The sequence below is a fragment of the Bubalus bubalis genome, chromosome 20 (genome assembly GCF_019923935.1).
Source record: "Bubalus bubalis isolate 160015118507 breed Murrah chromosome 20, NDDB_SH_1, whole genome shotgun sequence".
Taxonomy (NCBI): domain Eukaryota; kingdom Metazoa; phylum Chordata; class Mammalia; order Artiodactyla; family Bovidae; genus Bubalus; species Bubalus bubalis.
Genome location: NC_059176.1, coordinates 44,270,488 through 44,295,901, shown reverse-complemented (window position 1 = coordinate 44,295,901; position 25,414 = coordinate 44,270,488). Strand labels below are relative to the sequence as shown.

At 44.1% G+C, this 25,414-nt stretch overlaps 2 long non-coding RNA genes across 4 annotated transcripts in view; one reads left to right on the top strand and one right to left on the bottom strand.

The window, feature by feature from the left end:
* The window catches only part of LOC123330803, a 57,742-nt gene extending 33,334 nt beyond the window's left edge, over window positions 1-24,408 (top strand). The window contains exon 3 of the long non-coding RNA XR_006546980.2: window positions 23,560-24,408. This is a non-coding gene — a long non-coding RNA (uncharacterized LOC123330803). The remainder of the gene's footprint in view (window positions 1-23,559) is intronic.
* The window catches only part of LOC123330802, a 51,906-nt gene continuing 35,908 nt past the window's right edge, over window positions 9,417-25,414 (bottom strand). Inside the window, exons 4-5 of one of the 3 annotated variants that reach the window (XR_006546979.2) lie at window positions 18,923-19,018; window positions 9,417-9,772 (exon numbers count right to left, since the gene is read on the bottom strand). This is a non-coding gene — a long non-coding RNA (uncharacterized LOC123330802). Of the gene's footprint in view, window positions 9,773-12,733; window positions 12,995-18,922; window positions 19,019-25,414 lie in introns of those variants that run through there. The other 2 variants (XR_006546975.2, XR_006546978.2) reach the window with 2 other exon arrangements.

Here is a 25,414-nt window from a genome sequence, read left to right as displayed (position 1 = left end):
TGGCAGAAAGTGAAAAGGAACTAAAAAGCCTCTTGATGAAAGTGAAAGAGGAGAGTGAAAAAGTTGGCTTAAAGCTCAACATTCAGAAAACGAAGATCATGGCATCTGGTCCCATCACGTCATGGGAAATAGATGGGGAAACAGTGTCAGACTTTATTTTTGGGGGCTCCAAAATCACTGCAGATGGTGACTGCAGCCATGAAATTAAAAGATGCTTACTCCTTGGAAGGAAAGTTATGACCAACCTAGATAGCATATTGAAAAGCAGAGACATTACTTTGCCAACAAAGGTCCTTCTAGTCAAGGCTATGGTTTTTCCAGTGGTCATGTATGGATGTGAGAATTGGACTGTGAAGAAAGTTGAGCGCCGAAGAATTGATGCTTTTGAATTGTGGTGTTGGAGAAGACTCTTGAGAGTCCCTTGGACTGCAAGGAAATCCAACCCGTCCATTCTAAAGGAGATCAGTCCTGGGTGTTCTTTAGAAGGAATGATGCTAAAGCTGAAACTCCAGTACTTTGGCCACCTCATGCGAGGAGTTGACTCATTGGAAAAGACTCTGATGCTGGGAGGGATTAGGGGCAAGAGGAGAAGGGGACGACAGAGGATGAGATGGCTGGATGGCATCACCGACTCGATGAATGTACGTTTGAGTGAACTCTGAGAGTTGGTGATGGACAGGGAGGCCTGGCGTGCTGCGATTCACGGGGTCGCAAAGAGTCGGACTCGACTGAGCGACTGAACTGAACATCTTGTCTTGTTGCAGTTTGGGGTAGTTTTTTTTTTTTTTTTTTTTTCCTTAAAGGGTGTGAGGAAATTTATGTGTTGCAGTTGGCTTTTTGAAAGTCGGTTGGGTTTGGAATTTATTCCTGCAATATCCACCCCAGGTCATTCCCTGAGCGCAGCTGTCATTAGAAGCCCCACAGGCTTTGTCAGTCGGAAGTGGCCTTAAGTTATCAGTGTTCAGGTTGTAGTTACAGGTAATGTGCACGAGGCGGCAGCACTGTTTCACGCCAACTCTGGTTCTACAGACGGGCAGCCTTAAGGGAAGTCGACTTTCGCAGCTGTGAATTAGAGTGGAATGTGCCTGAGCATACACCCAAGGCCTTGTGTCTCACTGCTGCTTCCCCTTAATGCTTCACCATCCGTTTCAGACTCATCCCAACCTGGGGCACCACTCCCTGCTGAGGTGCCTAGGAGGCTGCACTCTCAGGAAAGAGGCTTCAGCTGGGGACCCCAGCGCCAGGAGACCTGGAGGCTAGGTGACTTTTCCAAGGTCCTCGTGGCCAGAGGCCAGGCCACCATCCTGTGCGTGCACTAGGGTCTATGGTCCCAGCCAGGCCTAACCGGACAGTACAGGTTTAAGAGGGGCTCAATTAAGGGTACCCCTCCCAACTGTTGGGGCTCCTCTCCAGTTCAGTCATGTGACCCAAGCCTGGTTGGGTCCAGGGACTGAAGAGCAGCCCAGGTCAGGGAGATCGGAGGGAATAAAACAGGCATTGCTTTCTTCTTTTCTGTAATCTCATGCAGATGCTGTGTCGGCCTATATTTGATTTGCAGTATTGCGCTTGCTGTCAGTGAACAGGCTCCTAATTCGGGGATGCCATATACATTACAGCATAATCTGTTCTTTTTCCAATTGTTTGCCATAGAGATTATTGAACAAGGTCAAGTAACCTCCCTGGGCTGAATATTATGTCCTTCTGGTGTATCTATTCTGACCGTGTATCTTCTGGTGTATCTATATGCAAGCAACACCAAGGACTGTAGCCTGCTATGTTCTTCTTTTCATGGAATTCTCCAAACACAAATACTGGAGTACGTACCATTCCCTTCTTTGGGGGATCTTTTGGACCTAGGCATTAAACCCAGGTCTACCGCATTGCCTTCATATTATTTACCCTTTTTTTGTGTGTCACCAGAAAAGCCCATAGTATCTATTAGAGATACCAATTTTTATGTATGTGGAGGGAATAAGAAAGGAGATAATCCTTGTGAATTATCTATTACAGATACAGATTTTTGTGTGTATGTTAGACATACGAATTTGTGTGTATACGTTAGACATACAGATGTCTCTGTATATGTGGAAGGAAGGAGAGAATCCTTGCAGATTATATATTACATGTAGAAATTTCTATGTATATGTTAGAGATACAGATTTCTGTGTATGTATCAGTTTTGATTTCCTAATTCACCCCTGGCCTTTACTGTTTCTTTTTTGTTTTGGAATTCCTTGTTTGTGTTTGAATTTTCAGAGTCTCTTTCTCTGTTGTAAAGTAGTTCATTTGTGTCTCTTTTTTTATTTGCACAGAAGGACTGTCATATGCTATTTTCTTCCTCTGTCTAGCTGATTTCACTTAGTGTATGATCTTCCAAGGTCCATCCTTGTAGTGACAGATGGCATGATTTCATGATCTCAGTGGTGGCTTTTCAAGGCTGAGTAATAGTCGAGTGTATATATGTATCACATACTCTTAATCTTTAATTTGTTGGTGGGTGTTTTCTTGAATCTGTGTCTTGGCTGCTGCATGTGGTGCTGCAGTGAGAGTTTGGGTGCGTGTGTCTTTTGGAATGCTGGTTTTCTCAGGATGCAGTCCCATATACGTCAGACCTTAGGCTTAGCTCCTTTGAAATGTTTTTATTCTGGCACATGGAGGCTATCCTTTTGATGGCTGTTGCCAATGTCCATACCACAGACCAAGTCGGGATGGGGGGAGGGAGTGTTAGATCTCTTGCCAGCTCTCTACCGCATTTATTGTTTGTAGAATTTTTAGAATGGCCATTCTGACCGGTGTAATTAGATTTCTTGTTGTTGTTTTGATTGACTGTCCTCCTGTATAATTAGAGATGCTGAGAATCTTGTCCTGTGGTCCTTTGTGGATTGTTTCTTTTCTTTTTTCTCCTTAAAGTGTGTGTAGAAAAGTTACCAGATGCAGTTGGCTTCTTGAAAGTCCATTGTGTTTGCAGTTTATGTCTGCAATGCCCACCCCAGGACCTTTCATGAGGGCAGCTGTCGTTAGCAGCCCCACAGGCCTTGTCAACCGGAGGTGCCAGCAAACAAGGTGTTTAAATTGTAGTTACAGGACATGTCCACCAGGCGTCAGCACTGCTTCATGTCCAACTTTGGTTCTTCAGGCAAACTGAGACTTCAGGAAAGTTGGCTTCCTGTGCTGTGAATTAGAGTGTAATGTGCCTGAGCAAACATCCAAGTGAAAGGTTGTTGCTGAGCCATGAAAGATGCCCGGATTCTTGGCCTCCGGAGGAGAGGAATTCAATTTGGGGCCAGTGATGAGGCTGGATCGCTCAGAGCTTTTGTGTAATAAAGTTTTATTAAAGTATAGGAGGGATAGAGAAAGCTTCTGACATAGACATCAGAAGGGGACAGAAAGAGTGCCCCTGCTAGTCTTTAGCTGGATGTTATATACCTATCAGCAAGCTGTTCATTAGAGAAAGCAGATGTCTCAAAACTCAGAGTGGAACCAGGCCCCTCACCCACAACATACATTTGGAGATAACATTGGCACAAGGTGAGTCATCCCGGGCCATAAAACGATTGACATGAATCTTAAAGAAAGACAGATTTCCAAGCAAATATATAGTTTCATTAACATAGATTAGGCGAGCAATGTATGAGTAAAACATACAGGTTTGTTGAGCCATTGTTGGTTCTGAGTCTTAACCGACTTCAAGAAAGACAGAGTCTAGGGTGAATACATAGTTCATTAACACAGCTTAAAAGAAACATTTCCATATGAAAAACACATTGGTTAGCTCAAGATTTGAGAAAAGTTAAGTTCAGGTGGAGCCGGGTGTCATCATGGCACCACATAATTTTAAGAGAAACCTCGTTTTACTTTTGTATAGAGAGGGGGGGGAAAAATCTGACACTTGTTTGTTTCCTCCTGCTGCTTAAGAGAGAGACAAAAAATGTCTGACGCTTGCAGCCTATTTCCTCTGTTTGGAGACCCCTGGCCTTCCTGCCTGTTCCCCTCTCACAGGGTCCTGTGTCTCACTGCTTCTTCCCCTTAAGGCTCACCCCTCCCTTGCAGATCCCAGCCTGGGGTGCCACTGCCTGCTGAGCCTTCAGCTAGGGACCCCAGCATAAGGAGACACAAAAGCTAAGTGACTTTTCCAAGGTCCCTGTGGCCAGAGGGTCAGGCCACCATCCTCTGAGGGCACTAGGGTCTATGGTCCCAGCCAGGGCAAACCAGTCAGGTTTAAGAGGGGCTCAATTAAGGGCACCTGCCCCAACTGGCTCGATCCCTCTCCAGTCCAGTCATGCGACCTGAGCCTGGTCATGTTCCAGGGATTGGAAAGCAGTCCAAGTCAGGGAGATCAGTGTTTGGGCAGGGGGCGGGGAATAAGCATTGCTTTTTTCCTTTAATCTCATGCCAATACAGTGTTGCCCTATATTTGATTAGCAGCTTTGTTCTTGTCACTGTATAGGTTCCTGATTCTGTTATGGCATATACATACAGCATATATCTTCTTTGTTTCAGTTCTTTGCCATGGAGATTATTGGGCAGGGTGAAATAAGCTCCCTGTGCTGTACATTATGTCTTTCTGGAGTATCTATTTGGACTCTGTTACCTAAAGAACAGTATACCCCAGGGTTTCTCTTTCCATGGATTCCCCAGGCACAGATAGTGGCATGGGTAGCCATTCCCTTCTCCTGGGGATCTTTTGGACCCAGGGGTTGAACCCACATCTCCCTCATTGCCGGCATATTCTTAACCCTTTGGCCACCAGGGAAGCTCTGAGTATCTATTAGAGGTACAGATTTTTTATATATGTGGAGGGAAGGAGAAAAGAGATAATCCTTTGTATGATCTTTTACCAGTACAGATTTCTGTGTATATGTTGGACATATGGATTTGTGTGTATATGTTAGACACAGTTTTCTGTGTACATGTGGAAGGAAGGAAGATAATCCTTGTGAGTTATCTGTTACAGATACAGATTTCTGTATATATGTTCGAGACACAGGTTTTTGTGTATATGTAGTCCTGAATTCCTAATTAACCCAGGCCCTTTATTGTTTCTTTTCTTTGGAATTCCTTGTTTGTGTTTGAATTTTCAGAGTCTCTTTCTGTGCTGTGAATTAGTTTCTTTGTGTCTTTTTTATTTGACTGGAAGGAACATCATATGCTACTTTCTTCCTCTGTCTCCTGAATACACTTAGTGTGTGACCCTCCAAAGTCCATCCTTGTGGCCACCAGCGGCATAATTTCATAATTTCAGTGCTGCTTTTTCACGGTTGACAAATAGTCCAATGTATATATTTACCACATGTCTTTAAGCTTTAATCTGTCAGAGGACACTTTGTCATTCTGTCTTGGCTATTATAAGCAGGACAGCAGTGAATATTGGGGGGCATGTGTCTTTTCGAATGATAGATTTCTGGGAATATAGGCCCAGGTGTGGATGTCATATATACTAGGCTCAGCTCTCTTGAAATGTTTGTATTCTGGCATGCAGAGGCTGTCTTTTCTTGGAGAAGGCAATGGCACCCCACTCCAGTACTCTTGCCTGGAAAATCCCATGGACGGAGGAGCCTGGTGGGCTGCAGTCCATGAGGTTGCGAAGAGTTGGACACGACTGAGCGGCTTCACTTTCATTTTTCACTTTCATGCATTGGAGAAGGAAATGGCAACCCACTCCAGTGTTCTTGCCTGGAGAATCCCAGGGACGGGGGAGCCTGGTGGGCTGCCGTCTATGGGGTCGCACAGAGTCGGACACGACTGAAGCGACTTAGCAGCAGCAGCAGCTTAGCTCTCTTGAAACGTTTGTATTCTGGCATGCAGAGGCTGTCTTTTCTAAGGGTTGTTGGCAATGTCCATTCCCACCAACCTTGTATTGGGGTTCAATCAGCTCCTGGCCCTCACCCACATTTACTGTTTGTAGACCTTTGTGGATCTCCATTCTGACTGGTGGGATTTGATTTCATGTTATCGTTTGATTGTCTTTCCTCCTGTAATACTTAGGGATGCTGAACATCTTCTCCAGTACCATCTTTTTTTTCATAAAGGATTTGAGGAAATTCACCTGTTGCAATTGGCTCCTTGAGTTGGTTGTGTTTGGAATCCATTTATGCAATACACTCCCCAGGACCTTTCCTGAGGGCAGCTGTCATTAGCAGCCCCATAGGCCTTGTGAATGGAGGTACCAGTAAGCACAGGTGTACAAGTTGTAGTTACAGGAAATGTCCACAAGGCGGCAGCACTTCTTCATGCCCAACTCCAACCAGAACCTTAAGGAGCGCCGGCCTCTTAGGCCGTGAATTAGAGTGGAACGTGCCTGAGCAAATAAATACTCAAGGGCTTGTGTCTCACTACTTCTAAGATTCTCCCCTCCCCTGGAGACTCATCCCAGCCTTGGCCACAACCTCAGGTGAGGGGCCCAGGAGGCTGCAGTCCCAGGAAGGGTCCTTGAATTGAGGACCGCAGCACCTGGAGACCTGGAGGCTACAGTATGACTTTCCCCAGGCCTTTGAGCTCAGAGGGTCGTGCCACCATTCTCTAGGTGCCCTGGGGCGTGTGGTCTCAGCCGGAGGATACCAGACAGTACAGGTGTCATAGGGGTCTAAATTAAGGGCACACTTCCTGATGTCATGACCCCACCCCAGTCCATAGGAAGCAAGCCTCCTCAGGCTCCAGGAATGGGATTGGAGCCCATGTCAGGGAGGCAAGAGGCAATGAAATAGATTCTTCTTTTATTTCCTTTTCTTTTCTGTAATTATGCTTTTGCCATGTTGGAATATAGTTGATTTGTGGTTTTGTGCTTGTGATCAGTGTATGGCTGCTTTTTTCAGTTATGATGTATACATACAACATATCTGTGCTTTCTTGAATTCTTTTTCCATAATGGTTATTGCAGAAGGTAGAGGAACGTTCCATTTGCTGAACATCAGATCCTTGTGCAGTTTCTATTACAGACAGAGATTTCACGGTATATGTTGGACTAACAGATTTCTGTGTATATGTTAGTCCCAACCTATTCCGAATGCATCCTGGCCACCTTTTTTTTTTTTTTTTTAATTCTTTTCTTGTGTTTGAATTCTCAGAGGATCCTTTTGTGTTGTCGTTAGTTCCTTTTTCATTTCTTCTTATGTTGCCTAGAAGGTCTTCATCTGCTATTTTCTTTCTTTGTCCTGCAAATTTCACTTAGTGTATGATCCTCCAAGGTCCACCCTTGTGGAGATCAGTGGCCTAATATCACAATTTCAGTGGTGCTTTTTTTTTTTTTTTTTTTTGCTGAGTAATAGTCCATGGTTAATATGTACAACATCTTAAGTTTTAAGCCGTGGGTGGAAATATTGTGTTTCTGTGTCTTGTCTATTGTAAGTAATGCTGCAGTTAACAATGGGGTTCATGTATCTTTTTGAATGATGGTTTTCTCAGGATATAGCCCAGGTGTGGGAATGTCAGACCCTGGTTTAACTCTCTTGAAACTTTAACTTCTGACATGCAGAGACTGTCTTTTCTAGTGACTGTAGCCAAATGTGCATTCCCACCAACTGTGTATGGGGGTTCCCTCACCTGCCGGCTCTCTCCTACATTTGTTGCTTGTAGACTTGTGTGGATGGCCATTCTGACTGGTGTAGTGTGATATTTGTTGCAATTTTGTCATTCTTCCTGTAATAATTAGGAATGCTATGCATCTTGTCCTTTGGGCATTTTGGGTTTTTTTTTTTTTTTTTTTCCTTTAAGAGTGTGAGGAAAATTTACCTGTTGCAGTTGGCTTCTTGAAAGTCAGCTGTGTTTGGAATTTATATCTGCAATACCCACCCCAGGACCTTTCCTGAGGACAGCTGTCATTAATAGACCCCCAGACCTGTGAATTACACCTGCAATTAAGCACTTCAGGTCAAAGTGTAGTTATAGGAAATATCCACAAGGCAACACAGCAGCTCTTCATGCCCAACCCTGCTTCATTGGGCAATGAGATCCTTAGGGAAAACCAGCTTCCTGGGCTGTGAATTAGGGTGGAAAGTGCCTGATCAAACACCCGAGGACTTGTGTCTTACTGCTTCTTCCCCCTAAAGCTTCACCCTCCCCTCTATATCCTCCCACCCTGGGCCACAGCACCTTGCTGAGGTGCCCAGAAGGCTGCACTCTCAGGAAGGAAGCTTGAACTGGGGACCCCAGCACCCAGAGACCTGGAGGCTAGGTTACTTTTCCAAGGTCCTGGTGCTCAGATGGTTGGACCACCATCTTTGGGGTGCACTGGGGACTTTGTTCACAACCAAGCCAACCAGACCATACAGGTTTAAGTGGGGCCTCAATTAAAGGCACCCTGTCCAGCTATCTGCCCCAACCAGTCCAGCAGTGGGACCCAAGCCTGCTCAGGTTCCAGGGATGGGATAGCAGCCCGAGTCAGGGAGGTTGGAGGTAACAAAATGGACATTCCTTTTCTTTTACTTTTCTTTACTCACCAGTTTTGTGCTTCTTGTCAATGGGCAACTGTCTGATTCAATTATGACATACACATACAACATATCTCTTGTTTGGGGGATTCATTTTCCACAGAGATTATTTCAGAAGGCTTAGGAAAGTATCATCTGCTGAAAATCGTGTCCATCAGGATTACCTTTAGAGATGCAGATGTTTTGTATTTGTGAAAGGAAGGAAGGGAGGAGATAATCCTTGTGAATTATCTATTACAGATATCATTTTCTGTGTATATTTTGATATGAAGATTTCTGTGTAATTTGGAAGGATGAAAGAAAGGAAAAATATAATCCTTGTGGATTACCTATTACAGATACAGATTCCCGTGTATGTTAGTTGTGACCCTTTGAATTTATCCCTGCCCCTTTACTGTTACTTTTGGGGAATTGTTAGTTTGTGTTTGAATTCCCAGGGAAAGTTTTTTTGAGTTTTAAATGATTTTCCTTCATATGTTTTAAAAATTTTGCCTGTAGGGATATCATATTCTTTTGTCTTCCTCTGTCTCAGTAACTTCACTTAGTGTATGATCCCCCAAGGTTCATCCTTGTAGTGACTTTCGGCATAATTTCATAATTTCAGTGGTGGCTTTTCAAGGCTAAGTAATAGTCCATTGTATACATGTACCACTTTTTATTTAGATTTTTATCTGTCAGTGGACATTTGCTTGGCTCTGTTTCCTGGCTCCTGTAAGTACTGCTGAAGTGAACGTGGGGTGCGTGGGTCTTTTTAAATGATAGTTTTCCTGAGATATATGACCAGGTGTGGGTATATCAGATCCTAGGATTAGCTCCTTTGAAAGTCCACCCTCCCCCCCACCCCCGGCATGCAGATACTCTCCTTTCAGTGTCTGTTGCCAGTGTCCATCTCACGGACTGTGTCAGGTAGAGGAGGCAGGTGTTACATCTCCTTCCGGCTGTCTGCTGCATTTATTGTCTGTGGACTTCTTAGAATGGCCATTCTGACTAGTGTGATTTGGTTTCTTGCTATTTTGATTGATTTTCCTCCTGTAATAATTAGGGATACTGAGCATGTTGTCCTGTGGCCGTTTGGGAATTATTTTTCATCCTTAAATTGTGTGAAGAAAACGTACTTGTTGCAATTGGCTTCTTGAAAGTCATGTTTGGAATTTATTTCTCCAATACCTACCCCAGGACCTTTCCTGAGGGCAGCCGTCATTAGCAACCTCACAGAACTTGTCAATTGGAGTTGTTAGTAAGCAAGATGTTTAAGTTGTAGTTATAGGAAAAGGCAGCAGCACTGTTTCATGTCCAACTCTGGTTCTTCAGGCAAACTGAGCCTTTGGGAAAGGTGGCTTCCTGGGCTGAGAATTAGAGTGGAACTCGCCTGAGCAAACACTCAATGCCTGTGTCTTGCTACTTTTTCCCGTTAAGGCTTCACCCCTCTCTTTCAGACTCATCCCAACCTGGGGAACTGCTCCCTGCTGAAATGCCTAGGAGGCTGTACTCTCAGAAAAGAGGCTTCAGCAAGAGACCCCATCACTAGGGGACCTGGAGGCCAGGTGAATTTTCAAAAGTTCTCGTGGTCAGAGGCTCAGGCTACCATTTTTGATGCACTAGGGTCTATAATCCAAGCCAGGGCAATCCGGATAGTACAGGTTTAAGGGGGGGCTCAAAAAGGATACCTGGCCCTGCTGTGTCAGCCCCTCTCCAATCTAGTCACGGGACCCAAGCCTGCTCAGGGTCCAGGTATGGCAAACAGCACATGTCGGGGACATCAGAGGGAATAAAACAGGCATCACTCTTTTCTGTTCTTTAATCTCATGCTGATACAATGTAGCCCTATATTTGATTTGCAGTTTTGTTCTTATTGTCAGTATACAGGCTCCTTATTCTGTTATGCCATATACATACCGCATATCTGTTCTTTTTTCAATTATTTGCCAGGGAGGTTATTAAACAAGGTCCAATAAGCTCCCTGTGCTGAACATTATGTGCTTCTGAAGAATCTATTCTGACTCTATGGGACCCCAAGGGCTGAAGCCCGCTGGGATCCTCTTTTCATGAATTCTCCAGGCAAGAACAGGCCTCTAGGTAGACACTCGGCTCGTGTGTGACTATGAGGCCTCAGGGCAGACTTTTAGCTCCTTGTGTCTATGACACCTCCAGGCAGACGCTCAGCCCGTGTCTCTCTAGAGGCCTCAAGGCTGATGCTCAGCTCGTGTGAGACTATGGGCATCTAGAAAGACTCTCAGCTCTTATCTACATCTTGTCCTGTAGCCATTTGGGTTCTTTTTCTCTCTTCTTTTTTTCTTTGCTTAAAGGGTGTGAGGAAAGTTGACCTCTGAAATAGCCTTCTTGAAAGTCGGTTGTGTTTGGAATCATTTCTGCAGTACCTGTGGCAGGACCTTTCCTGAGGCAGCTGTCATTAACTGCCCCACAGGCCTTTTGAATTGGAGCTGCCAGTCAGCGCTGATGCGCAAGTTGTAGTTACAGGAAATGTCCACAAGGCGGCAGCACTTCTTCACGCCCAACTCTGGCTCCACCTGGAACCAGAGCCTTAGGGAAAGTCGGCTTCCTGGGCTATGAGTTAGAGTGGAATGTTCCTGAGCAAACACCCAAGGGCTTGTATCTCTGGACTCCTTCCCCATGAAGCTTCACCCCTCCCTCCCCTCTAGCCTCATTCCTACCTGGGGCACCGCTCCCTGCTGAGGTTCCTAGGAGGCGGCACTCTCGAGGAGGAGTCTTGAGCTGCAGACCCCAGGACCAAGAGACCTGGGGTCTGGATGATTTTCCATGTTCCTCCAAGTCAGAGGGTCAGGCTATTAGTATTTGGGTGCACTAGGGACTCTGGGCCCAGTCAGGGCATACCAGACAGTACAGGTTTAAGGGGGCTCATATGAAGGACACCCTGCTCGGCTGTCTCAACCCCACTCCAATCCAGCCCTGGAACTGAAGCCTACTCGGGTGCCAGGATTCAGATAGCATCCTAAGTCAAGCAGGTCTCAGGGAACAAACTAGGATCTATAGACTCGGGGCAGATATTCAGCATTACTTTCCTTTCCTTTAATTTCATGCTGATGCTATGTTGAAATCTAGTTGGTTTGCAGTTTTGTCCTTGTCCACAGGGTACAATGGACTGATTCAGCTACAGCATATACATATAGGCTATAGTATTTTTTATTGATTCTTTTGCCATCGAGGTTATTGAACAAAGTTGAGTAAAGTTCTCTGTGCTGAATATCAGATCCCTGCTGCTGCTAAGTCGCTTCAGTCGTGTCTGACTCTGTGCGACCCCATAGACGGCAGCCCACCAGACTCCCCTGTCCCTGGGATTCTCCAGGCAAGAACATTGGAGTGGGTTGGCATTTCCTTCTCCAATGCATGAAAGTGAAGTCTCACAGTCGTGCCTGACTCTTAGCGACCCCTTGGACTGCAGCCTACCAGGCTCCTCTGTCCATGGGATTTTCCAGGCAAGAGTACTGGAGTGGGGTGCCATTGCCTTCTCCAGATCCCTATGGGACATTTATTAGAGGTACAGTTTCCTTGTACATGTGCAAGGAGCAAAGAAAGGTAATAATCCTTATGGATTATCTGTTACAGCTACAGATTTCACTGTCTATGTTAAAGATAAATATTTCTCTGTATATGTGTTCAGAACAAAGGAAAGAAGAATGAATGGAAGGAAGTATAGAAGGCGAAAGATAATCCTTATATATGAGTTAATAGAGACACATATTTCTGTGGGTATGTTAGAGATATCAGAGAAGGAAAAGGCAACCCAGTCCAGTATTCTTGCCTGGGAAATGCCATGGGCAGAGGAGCCTGGTGGGCTGTAGTCCACGGGGTTTGCAACATGTGGGACACAACTTAGAGGCCAAACAACAACGACAGAGATACATATTTCAGTACACATATAGAAGGAAGGAGATAATCCTTGTGGATTACTATTATAGAATTTCTCTGCATAGGGTAGTAACAACCTCCTAATTCATCCCTGGCACTTTGCTTTCTTTTTTGAATTCTTTATGTTTGAATCTCAGAGTTTCTTTTTATGTTGTAAATTACTTCCTCTGTATCTTTATTTTTTTTCTTTCAATTTTGCCCCCAAGAGACATCATCGGCTATTTTCTTCCTCTGTTGCTGACTTCACTTACTGTACTTTCCTCCAAGAGCCATCCTTGTGGGGACCACTGGCATAATTTCATTATTTCAGTGGCGATATTTCAGGTCTGAGTAAAGCCCCTTCTATATATGTACCACATTTGCTTAAGTTTAATCTGTCAGTGGACCTTTTCTTGGGTGTCTTGGCAGTACCCCTGCAGTGAAGGTTGGGGTTCATGTGTCATTTTGAATAACGGTTTTTTGTAGTGTAGGCCCAGGTGTGGGTTTTAGAATCCTAGATTTAGCTCTCTTGACTTTTATTTGGCTGTCCCTTCAAGTGACTGTTGCCAATGTCTGTTTGCAGGGAATGTGAAGGAGGTGTCCCATCATCTCCTGGCTCTCTCCTCCATGTACTCTTTGCAGACAATTAGGATAGCCATTCTGTTAGATGGGATTTGATTTCTTTTTGATCGGAATCAGTCCTGTAATAATTTGGGACACTGAGCATCTGGTCATTGGCCATTTGGGTTCTCTTTTTCTATTTTTTTTTTTCCTTAAAGGGTATGAGGAAAATTGACCTTTGAAACTGGCTTCTTAAAAGTCCGTTGTGTTTGGAATTCATTTCTGCAATACCTGTGGCAGGACCTTGCCTGAGGCCTGTTGTGACAGGAAATGACCTCTAGGGGGCAGCACTTCATCTTGTATGAGTCTCAGTTCAGTTCAGTCGCTCAGTCGTGTCCGACTCTTTGTGACCCCATGAATCACAGCATACCAGGCCTCCCTGTCCATCAACTCCTGGAGTTCACTCAGACTCACGTCCATAGAGTCAGTGATGCCATCCAGCCATTTCATCCTCTGTCGTCCCCTTCTCCTCCTGCCCCAATGCCTCCCAGCATCAGAGTCTTTTCCAATGAGTCAACTCTTCGCATGAGGTGGCCAAAGTACTGGAGTTTCAGCTTTAGCATCATTCCTTCCAAAGAAATCCCAGGGCTGATCTCCTTCAGAATGGGCTGGTTGGATCTCCTTGCAGTCCAAGGGACTCGCAAGAGTCTTCTCCAACACCACAGTTCAAAAGCATCAATTCTTCGGCACTCAGCCTTCTTCACAGTCCAACACTCACATCCATATATGACCACTGGAAAAACCATAGCCTTGACTAGACAGACCTTTGTTGGCAAAGTAATGTCTCTACTTTTGAATATGCTATCTAGGTTGGTCATAACTTTTCTTCCAAGGAGTAAGCGTCTTTTAATTTCATGGCTGCAGTCACCATCTGCAGTGATTCTGGAGCCCAAAAAAATAAAGTCTGACACTGTTTCCCCATCTATTTCCCATGAAGTGATGGGACCAGATGCCATGATCTTCATTTTCTGAATGCTGAGTTTTAAGCCAACTTTTTCACTCTCCTCTTTCACCTTCATCAAGAGGCTTCTTAGTTCCTCTTCACTTTCTGCTATAAGGATGGTGTCATCTGCATATCTGAGGTTATTGCTATTTCTCCCGGCAATCTTGATTCCAGCTTGTGCTTCTTCCAGCTCAGCATTTCTCATGATGTACTCTGCATAGAAGTTAAATAAGCAGGGTGACAATATACAGCCTTGACGTACTCCTTTTCCTATTTGGAACCAGTCTGTTGTTCCATGTCCAGTTCTAACTGTTGCTTCCTGACCTGCATACAGATTTCTCAAGAGGCAGGTCAGGTAGTCTGGTATTCCCATCTCTTTCAGAATTTTCCACAGTTTATTGTGATCCACACAGTCAAAGGCTTTGGCATAGTCAATAAAGCAGAAATAGATGTTTTTCTGGAACTCTCTTGCTTTTTCAATGATCCAGCGGATGTTTGCAATTTGGTCTCTGGTTCCTCTGTCTTTTCTAAAACCAGCTTGAACATCTGGAAATTCACTGTTCACATATTGCTGAAGTCTGGCTTGGAGAATTTTGAACATTACTTTACTAGCGTGTGAGATGAGTGCAATTGTGCAGTAGTTTGAGCATTCTTTGGCATTGCCTTTCTTTGGGATTGGATTGAAAACTGACCTTTTCCAGTCCTTTGGCCGCTGCTGAGTTTTCCAAATTTGCTGACATATTGAGTGCAGCACTTTCACAGCATCATCTTTCAGGATTTGAAATAGCTCCACTGGAATTCCATCACCTCCACTAGCTTTGTTCGTAGTAATGCTTTCTAAGGCCCACTTGACTTCACATTCCAGGATGTCTGGCTCTAGGTGAGTGATCACACCATCGTGATTATCTTGGTTGTGAAGATCTTTTTTGTACAGTTCTTCTGTGTATTCTTGCCACCTCTTCTTAATATCTTCTGCTTCTGTTAGGTCCATGCCATTTCTGTCCTTTATCGAGCACATCTTTGCATGACATGTTCCCTTGGTATCTCTAATTTTCTTGAGCTCTCTAGTCTTTCCCATTCTGTTGTTTTCCTCTATTTCTTTGCATTGATCACTGAGGAAGGCTTTCTTATCTCTTCTTGCTATTCTTTGGAACTCTGCATTCAGATGCTTATATCTTTCCTTTTCTCCTTTGCTTTTCTTTTTTATTTATTTATTTTTTAGCAGAAAGATTTTGTGGTTTGGGGATCCAGAGTTAGGCTTCCTCTGTTTTTTTTTTGGTTTGTTTTTTTTTTTAATTTTATTTTATTTTTAAACTTTACATAATTGTATTAGTTTTGCCAAATATCAAAATGAATCCACCACAGGTATACATGTGTTCCCCATCCTGAACCCTCCTCCCTCCTCCCTACCCATTCCATCCCTCTGGGTCGTCCCAGTGCACCAGCCCCAATCATCCAGTATCGTGCATCGAACCTGGACTGGCAACTCGTTTCATACATGATATTTCTCTTTTTTTCACAGCTATTTGTAAGGCCTCCCCAGACAGCTGTTTTTCTTTTTTGCATTTTTTTTTCCATGGGGATGGTCTTGATCCCTGTCTCCTGTACAATGTCATGAACCTCCGTCCATATTTCATCAGGTAGTCTATCGTCTAGTCCCTTAAATCTATTTCTCACTTCCACTGTATAATCATAAGGGATTTGATTTAGGTCATACCTGAATGGTCTAGTGGTTTTCCCTACTTTCTTCAATTTAAGTCTGAATTTGGCAATAAGGAGTTCACGAACTGAGCTACAGTCAGCTCCTGGTCTTGTTTTTGCTGACTGTATAGAGAGCTTCTCCATCTTTGGCTGCAAAGAATATAATCAGATTTTGCTGTTGACCATCTGGTGATATCCATGTGTAGAGTCTTCTCTTGTGTTGTTGGAAGAGGGTGTTTGCTATGACCAGTGCATTTTCTTGGCAAAACTCTATTAGTCTTTGCCCTGCTTCATTCCATATTCCAAAGCCAAATTTGCCTGTTACTCCAGGTGTTCCTACTTTTGCATTCCAGTTCCTTATAATGAAAAGGACATCTTTTTTGGGTGTTAGTTCTAAAAGGTCTTGTAGGTCTTCATAGAACTATTCAGCTTCAGCTTCTTCAGCATTACTGGTTGGGGCATAGACTTGGATTCCTGTGATATTGAATGGTTTGCCTTGGAAATGAACAGAGATCATTTTGTCGTTTTTGAGATTGCATCCAAGTACTGCATTTCGGACTCTTTTGTTGACCATGATGGGTACTCCATTTCTTCTGAGGGATTCCTGCCCGCAGTAGTAGATATAATGGTCATCTGAGTTAAATTCACCCATTTTAGTCCATTTTAGTTCGCTGATCCTTAGAATGTCGAAATTCACTCTTGCCATCTCTTGTTTGACCACTTCCAATTTGCCTTGATTCATAGACCTGACATTCCAGGTTCCTATGCAATATTGCTCTTTACAGCATGGGACCTTGCTTCTATCACCAGTCACATCCACAGCTGGGTATTGTTTTTGCTTTGGCTCCATCCCTTCATTCTTTCTGGAGTTATTTCTCCACTGATCTCCAGTAGCATATGGGGCACCTACTGACCTGGGGAGTTCCTCTTTCAGTATCCTATCATTTTGCCTTTTCATACTGTTCATGGGGTTCTCAAGGCAAGAATACTGAAGTGGTTTGCCATTCCCTTCTCCAGTGGACCACATTCTGTCAGACCTCTCCACCATGACCTGCCCATCTTGGGTGGCCCCATGGGCATGGCTTAGTTTCATTGAGTTAGACAAGGCTGTGGTCCTATTTTGATTAGATTGACTAGTTTTCTGGGAGTATGGTTTCAGTGTGTGTGTCTAGGAGGCCTCTAGGCTGATGCTCAGGTGTTGTGTGACTAGGAGGCCTCTATACAGAGGATCAGGTCGTTTCTCTCTCGAGGACTCTAGGCTGATGTTCAGCTCTAGTGTTTCTATGAGGCTCCTGGGCAGAAGCTTGCCTGTATCTAACTAGAGGCCTCTATGCTGATGCTCAGCTTGTGTGTGACTGACTATGAGGCCTCTAGGCAGAGGCTCAGCTCATTTCTATCTAGCAACCTCCAGGCTAATGTTCAGCTCCTGTGTGAGTATGAGGCATCCAGACAGATGCTGAGCCTGTGTGTATATAGAGGCCTCTAGGAAGACACTTTCTTCAATTTAAGTCTGAATTTGGCAATAAGGAGTTCACGATCTGAGCCACAGTCAACTCCCGGTCTTGTTTTTGCTGATTGCAGATGACACCACCCTTATGGCAGAAAGTGAAGAGGAGAGTGAAAAAGTTGGCTTAAAGCTCAACATTCAGAAAATGAAGATCATGGCATCTGGTCCCATCACTTCATGGGAAATAGATGGGGAAACAGTGTCAGACTTTAATTTGGGGGGCTCCGAAATCACTGCAGATGGTGACTGCAGCCATGAAATTAAAAGACACTTACCCCTTGGAAGGAAAGTTATGACCAACCTAGATAGCATATTCAAAAGCAGAGACACTACTTGGCCAACAAAGGTCCGTCTAGTCAAGACTGGCTTTTCCAGTGGTCATGTATGGATGGGAGAGTTGGACTGTGAAGAAAGCCGAGTGTCGAAGAATTGATGCTTTTGAACTGTGGTGTTGGAGAAGACTCTTGCGAGTCCCTTGGACTGCAAGGAGATCAGTCCTGGGTGTTCATTGGAAGGACTGATGCTGAGGCTGAAACTCCAATACTTTAGCCACCTCATGTGAAGAGCTGACTCATTGGAAAAGACTGTGTTGCTGGGAGGGATTGGGGGCAGGAGGAGAAGGGCATGACAGAGGATGAGATGGCTGGATGGCATCACTGACTCGATGCACATGAGTTTGGGTAGACTCCGGGAGTTGGTGATGGACAGGGAGGTCTGGCATGCTGCGATTCATGGGGTTGCAAAGAGTTGGACACGCCTGAGTGACTGAACTGAGGAATGAGGCTCTTAGTGAAATGATTACCTGATGTATGACTATGAAGTCTCTGGTCAGTTGCTCAGCTTGTGTGTGTCTATGAGGCCCCTGGGCAGATGCTCAGGTCGTATGTCTCTATGAGGCCTCTGGGTAGATACTCAGCTCAGGTGTGTCTATAGACCTCTAGGCAGAGGCTTCTTTTGTGTCTATGTGGCCTCTAGGCACATACTCAACTCCTGTATATTTATGAGGCCCCTAGGCTGATGCTCAGCACGTGTGTGTCTATGAGGCCTCTAGGCAGATGCTAAGGCTGTGTCTATATACTGGCATCTCTGCTGACGCTCGGATTGTGTGTAACTATGAGACCTTTGGACTGACGCTCAGCCTGTGTGTGACTGAGACCTCGAGGCAGATGCTCAGCTCTTGTCTATGAGGCCTCTAGGCAGACACTGACACTCAGCTTGTGGGAATTATGAGGCCAGATTGTTTATTTCTGAGCCATTCAGGGGCTTTGTTCTTCTGATGTTAACATATCTAATGTGCACCCCAAAGATCTTTCCTTTATGATAGCTGAAAGTTTTCCTACTTTTATCCACTGTATAATGCCGAGCCCAGAAGACCCAGACAGATTCCAACAAAACTGGCACCAACAGATTCAGCATTGATGCATTCAGATGAACTGATCCCCAGATCGGGTAAATGATTTACCCTATAAAACAAGTGAACTAATTCCAACTAGGCTACCCACCCCCACAAGATTTACCTCCCAAATGAACTGGTTCCAACTGGGCCAGTTCCCAAATCAGTTAAATAAATTTACCATACAATTGAGGTAATTGTAACTATGGTGGGCATGCCCCATGAGGACTAATTCCCAATGAACCGGTTCAGGGTAGAGTCCAACACCACCTCCTCTCTGCAAATGGATACCCAACCAAATTTGCTTATTCCATAAAGGAAAAGCTCAGATTGAGGGGAAACTGTGTTCCTGTGTGCTCACCAGAGCGACTTACCCTCCAAAATTGAGCCCGTTGGCTCTTAACACAAAAAGACACACAAAACATCATACTGGATGAACCAGCAATCGAATTGCGTATACTTACCTTACAAACAAAATTGAGTCCCTTGACTCTAGAAGTTTGTTGGTTCCTTGTCTCAGCTGCCAAGTGCTGCGGGTAGCTGGTGCCACTTCAAGGAATCTTGAAGGAAAGAACTTCAAGACAACAAATGGTCCCAGCAGTTGCTAGGGTCTTGCCCCAGTATTCCCTGATTGGGGCCGGCTAGCCATGAGCAGCAAAGGTCCTGGCTGGCTAAGCCAAATTGTTCCCGAGTCCAAGTTCACTCTGCTCACCGCACGATAGGCAATGAATCCGAGAGATAAGATGTTGAGGCAAGGAAGGGACTTTAATCGGGGAGTCAGCAGACTGAGAAGATGGCAGGTTAACATCTCAAATTAACCATCTTACTGGGGTCCGGATGCCAGGTTGTTTTATAGACCAGAGAGAAAGAACCAAGGAGGAACTAAAGTCAAAAGGCAGGAGGAGAGGGAGATTCAGTGGGGAAGTAAAGTGAGAAAGTCTTCAGTCTTGCAAAACTTTTCCAAGGGAACGAAAACCCTTCTGAAGGGGTATATTACTCTCTTCTATCTCCAGGTGGGCAGGGACAAATTATCTCTCCCTGAGCTGAACAAAGGGACTTTAGTTTACGGTCAGGGAGGGGGATAGGGACCTCCAAGCAAGCCATTGAGTATGATTATAGTAAGTAAAGTAATGAAAAGCAAGTCAAAAAAAAAGTTTTCAACATGGAGTCAGAATTGGCTTTCTTCCTGCAACAAGATGAAGGAACCCCATTTCACTTTCCCTGGGAATAGACATGGGCAATAACCCCTTGAAGGGACATCCTCCACAGGCCAGAAAAAAAAATTTCAAGGCAGTTGAACCTGGATTCTAATACCCACACATGGGCCTATATTAAGAAAAACCATCATTCATAATGAAAAATGCACCCCACATTCACTGCAGTGGTACCTCCAATTGTCAAGACACAGACCCAAGATAAGGTCCAATGACAGATGAAATCTTAAACAAAGGTGGTTACCTATATAAAATGTGCTTTTACTCGGACTTGAAAAACCAACACTGAAATTATGAAATTAGGCCAATGGTCCCCACAGCGATGGACCTTGGAGGAAAATATGCTAAGAGAAATCAGCAACAGAGGAAGAAAATAGCAGAAGATGTCCTGGAGGGTTAAACTGGAAAAAGAGAGAGACAGAGGAAATCATTTATAACATAGAGACTCTGAGATGTAAACACAAACCCAGAATTCTAAAGAGGGGGGCGAGAAATGTAGAGTCAGGGATGAACTGGGGGGTCAGTACTAATGTATACACAGAAATGTGTCTGAAATAGATAATCCACAAGGATTATCTCCTCCTTCCCCCCGTCTGTCCTTCCTTTCACGTATGCACTGAAATCTGTGCTCTGAAACCGTAGGCTCTGGTTGCAGGTGCAAACAGTTGGCCATGAAGTACTGCCGCCTTGTGGACATTCCCTGTAACTACAACATGACCCCGGATTCTAACTGCACCTCCAGTTTACAAGGCCTGTGGTGCCCTTAGGGACAGTGCCCTCACGAGAGGTCCCGCAGCAGGTTTTGCAGAAATAAATTTCAAAAACAGCCAGCTTTCAAGAAGCCAATGGCAACAGGTAAATTTTCCTCACACCCTTTAAGGAAAAAAGATAAAAACACCAAACCAAATCAGTCCGAAGGCAAGATGCTCAGCAAGCCTAATTATGACAGGAGGAATGGCAATCAAATCAACAAGAAGAAATCAAATCCCATCTGACAGAACAACCATCCTGACTGTCAGCAAACAGTAAATGGTGGAGAGAGCAGGAAGATGATGGAAACCCCCGACAAGTGCCATGGGAATGGCCATTGCCAACAGCCCCTAGAAAGGACAGCCTCCGCAGGCCAGAACTGAAAATTTCAAAAGAGCTAAGCCCAGGAATTTAATATCCACACTTGGGCCTCTATTATGAAAAACCATCACTCAGAATGACTCATGCACCCCAACGTTCACTGCAGTGGGACCTCCAGGTGCCAAGAGACAGACGTGAGAAGAGGTCCATCCACAGATGAAATCCTAAAGAAATGTGGTACAAGGAAGACAGAGGCAGAACACTCTCTGACACAAATCACAGCAAGATCCTCTATGACCCACCTCCCAGAGCAATGGAAATAAAAGCAAAAATAAATAAATGGGACCTAATTAAACGTAAAAGCTTTTGCACAACAAAGGAAACTATAAGCAAGGTGAAAAGTCAGCCCTCAAAATGGGAGAAAATAATAGCAAATGAAGCAACTGACAAAGAATTAATCTCAAAAATATACAAGCAGCTCATGGAGCTTAAGTCCAGAAAAATAAATGACCCAATCAAAAATGGGCCAAAGAACTAAACAGACATCTCTCCAAAGAAGACATATAGATGGCTAACAAACCCATGAAAAGATGCTCAACATTACTCATTATCAGAGAAATGCTAATCAAAACCACAATGAGATACCATCTCACACCAGTCAGAATGGCTGCTATCCAAAAGTCTACAAACAATAAATGCTGGAGAGGGTGGGGAGAAAAGGGAACTCATTTAAACTGTTGGTGGGAATGCAAACTAGTACAGCCACTATGGAGAACAGTGTGGATATTCCTTAAAAAAACTGGAAATAGAACTGCCATATGACCCAGCAATCCCACTGTTGGGCATATACACCAAGAAAACCAGAATTGAAAGAGACACATGTACCCCAATTTTTAATGCAGCACTGTTTACAATAGCTAGAACATGGAAGCAACCTAGATGTCCATCAGCAGATGAATGGATAAGAAAGTTGTGGTACATATACACAATGGAATATTACTCAGCTATAAAAAAAAGAACACCTTTGAGTCAGTTCTAATGAGGTGGATGAAACTGGAGCCTATTTACAGAGTGAAGTAAGTCAGAAAGAAAAACACCAACACAGTATATTAATGCATATATATACATGGAAATTCGAACGATGGTAACCCTATATGCAAGATAGCAAAAGAAACACAGATGTTAAGAACAGACTTTTGGACTCTGTGGGAGAAGGCAAGGGTGGGATGATTTGAGAGAATAGCATTGAAACATGTATATTACCATATGTGAAACAGATGACCAGTCCAAGTTCAATTCATGAAAAAGGGCACTCAAAGCCAGTGCACTGGGACAACCCAGAGGGATGGGATGGGGAGGGACATGGGAGGGGGATTCAGGATGGGGGACACATGAATACCCGTGGCTGATTCATGTCAGTGTATGGCAAAAAAACACCACAATATTGAAAAGTAATTAGCCTCCAATTAAAATAAATTAAAAAAAAAGAAATGTGGTACATATATTCAATGGGCTATTACTCAGACTTGAAACACTACCACTGAAATTACGAGATCAGGCCAATGGCCCCACAGGATGGACTTTGGAGCATTCTACACTAAAGTGAAGCCGGCAGTGGAGAAAGAAAATGGCAGACGATGTCCCTTCTAGGCAAAATAACAAAGAGGTACAGGGGAAGTAGTGTAGAACACGAAAAGAGAATCTGACATTCTAACACAAATGATTCCCAAAAAAATAAATAAATGGAAACTATCAGGAATGAATTAGGAAGGAAGGCAAGTAGGCAGGCAGGCAGAGGAGAATCCTTGTGGATTAGCTAATAGAGATGCCTATTTCTCTGGGTATGTTAGAGATACTGGAGAAGGAAATGGCAACCCACTCCAGTATTCTTGCCTGGGAAATCCCATTGGCAGAGGAGCCTGTGGGCTACAATCCATGGGGTTGCAAAGTGTCAGACACGACTTACCAATTAAACGACAACAAGCATGTTAGAAATACAGATTTCAGGGCATACATGGAAGGAAGGAAGGAGATAATCCTTGTGGATTATCTATTTTGTGGATTATCTATTACTGGTACAGATTTTTGTGTATAGGTTAGTAGCAACCTTCTAATTCATCCCTGGTAAGTTCCCTTTTTTAAAAAAAAAATGGAATTCTTTGTATTTGAAAGTCAAACTTTCTTTCTGTGTCTTACATTATTTCCTCGGTACCTCTTTCTTATTCTGCCTGGAAGGGATATTGTCTGCCATTTTTGTTATTTGCTGGCTTCACTTAGTGTATGTTGCTCAAAGGTCCATCTGGGGGACACCATTGGCCTATTTTAATAATTTTAGTGCCGGTTTTTCAAGTCTGAGTAATAAGACTCATTGTACATATGCACACACTTCTGTAAGATTTAATTTGCCGATGGGCTCCATCCTGGTCTCTGTTTTGGCTGTTTTATGCACCAGTGCAGTGCATGTGTCATTCTGAGTGATGGTTTTTCATAACAGAGGCCCACGTGTGGATATGAAAATCCTAGGCTTATCTCTCTTGAAATTTTTAGTTCTGGCCTGTAGAGGCTGTCCTTTCTAGGGTCTATTACCAATATCCACTCCCACAGCACTTATTAGGGAGGGGGCGCGGGGTCCATCATCTCCCTGTTCTCTCCATCATTTACTATTTGCAGATAGTCAGGATGGCCTTTCTGTCAGATTGGATTTGATTACTTGTCATTTTGATTGCCATTCCTCCTGTCATAATTAGGGTTGCTGAACATCCTGTTTTCTTGCTGAATGGTTTTTATGTTTTTTTTTTTCCTTTATTCCCTTAAAGGGTGAGAGTGAAATTTACCTGTTTCCACTGGCTTCTTGAAGGGAGATGATGGAACCCCCTCTTCACATCCCCAGGGAATAGACTTTGGCAACAACTCCTTGAATAGACAGGCTCCAGAGGTCAGAACAGTAAACTTCCAGAGAGCTAAACCAAGGGTTTCAACATCCACACCTTTGCCGTTATTATGAAAAACCATCACTCAAAATGACACATGAACCCCAATGCTCACTGCAGTGGTACCTCTAGTTGCCAAGACGCAGACCCAAGACAAGGTCCACAGACTTAATCTTAAAGAAATGTGGTACATATATTTAATGGGCTATTACTCATACTTCAAAAACCGCAACTGAAATTATGAATTTATGCCAATGGTCCCCACATGGATGGACTATGGAGGAGAATTCACTATACGAAGTCAGCATCAGATGAAGAAAATAGCAGATCACGTCCCTTCTACAGAAAATGTTAAAAAAAAAAAAAAAAAAGAGGAAGTAATTTACAATACAAAGAGACTCTGAGATTCAAGTACAGGCAAAGGATTCCAAAAAAGAAGCAAAGGTCCAGGGATGAATTAGGAGGTGGGTACTAATGTACATACAGAAATCTGTATCTCTAATAGATAATCCACAAGGATTACCTCCTCCTCTCTTTCCTTCCACGTTGACACATATATCTAAGTGGTACTCCTGATGTTCAGGCCAGGAAACTTTGCTCGAAATTCTGCAATAAGCTATATGGCAAACAATTCAAAAAGAACAGATATTCTATATGTAAATATATACCATAACTCAATCAAATGGCTGTATACTGCCAAGAACAAAAGGGCAAATCAACTATATTCCCACTTAGCACTGAGAAAAGGAAAGAAAATCAATGCCTAGCTTATTTCCTCTGACCTCCCAGACTTGGGCTGCTATCCCATACTTGGAGTCTGAGCAGCTTCGGAACCCACGATTGGCCAAGAATGGGGTCCAACAGCCCAGCAGAGCGCCCTTAATTGAGTCCTCTATTTAACCTGTTCTGTCTTATTTGCCCTAATGGGCACCAGAATCCCTAGTAAACCAAAAGATGATGATTCAGCCCTTTGACTTCTAGGACCTTAGAGAAGTCACCTAGCCTCCAAGTCTCCCAGTACTGGGGTCACCCAAGCCTCCTTCCTGAAAGTGCAGCCTCCTAAGCCCCTCAGCAGGGGCTGTGGCCCAGGTTGGAATGAGCCTTGAGGGGAGGGGTGAAGCTTTAGGGGGAAGAAGTACTGAGATACAAGCCCTTGGGTGTTGGCTCAGGCATGTTGCACTTTAATTTACAGCTCAGGCAGGAAGCCAACATTTCCTAAGGTTCTGGCTGCCAAAGGAACCAGTGTTGGGCATGAAGAAGTTACTGCCACCTTATGGACATTTCTTGTAACTACAACTTGATCAGTAGGGCTCACTGTCACCTCCAAATAACAAGACCTAGAGGGCTAAAATCCCATGGACAGAGGAGCCTGGTAGGTGCAATCCATGGGGTTGCTAAGAGTCGGACACGACTGAACGACTTCACCTTCACTTTTCACTTTCATGCACTGGAGAAGGAAATGGCAACCCACTCCAGTGTTCTTGCCTGGAGAATCCCAGGGACGGGGGAGCCTAGTGGGCTGCCATCTATGGGGTCACACAGAGTTGGACACGACTGAAGGGACTGAGCAGCAACAGCAGAGGGCTATTAATGACAGCTGCCCTGGGGAAAGTTCCTGGGGTGGGCACTGCAGAAATAAATTCCAAAAACAACTGACTCTCCAGAAGACAATTGCAACACATAAATATTCCTCACACCCTTTAAGGTAAAAAATGCAAAAAACAATCCAAATGGCCACAGG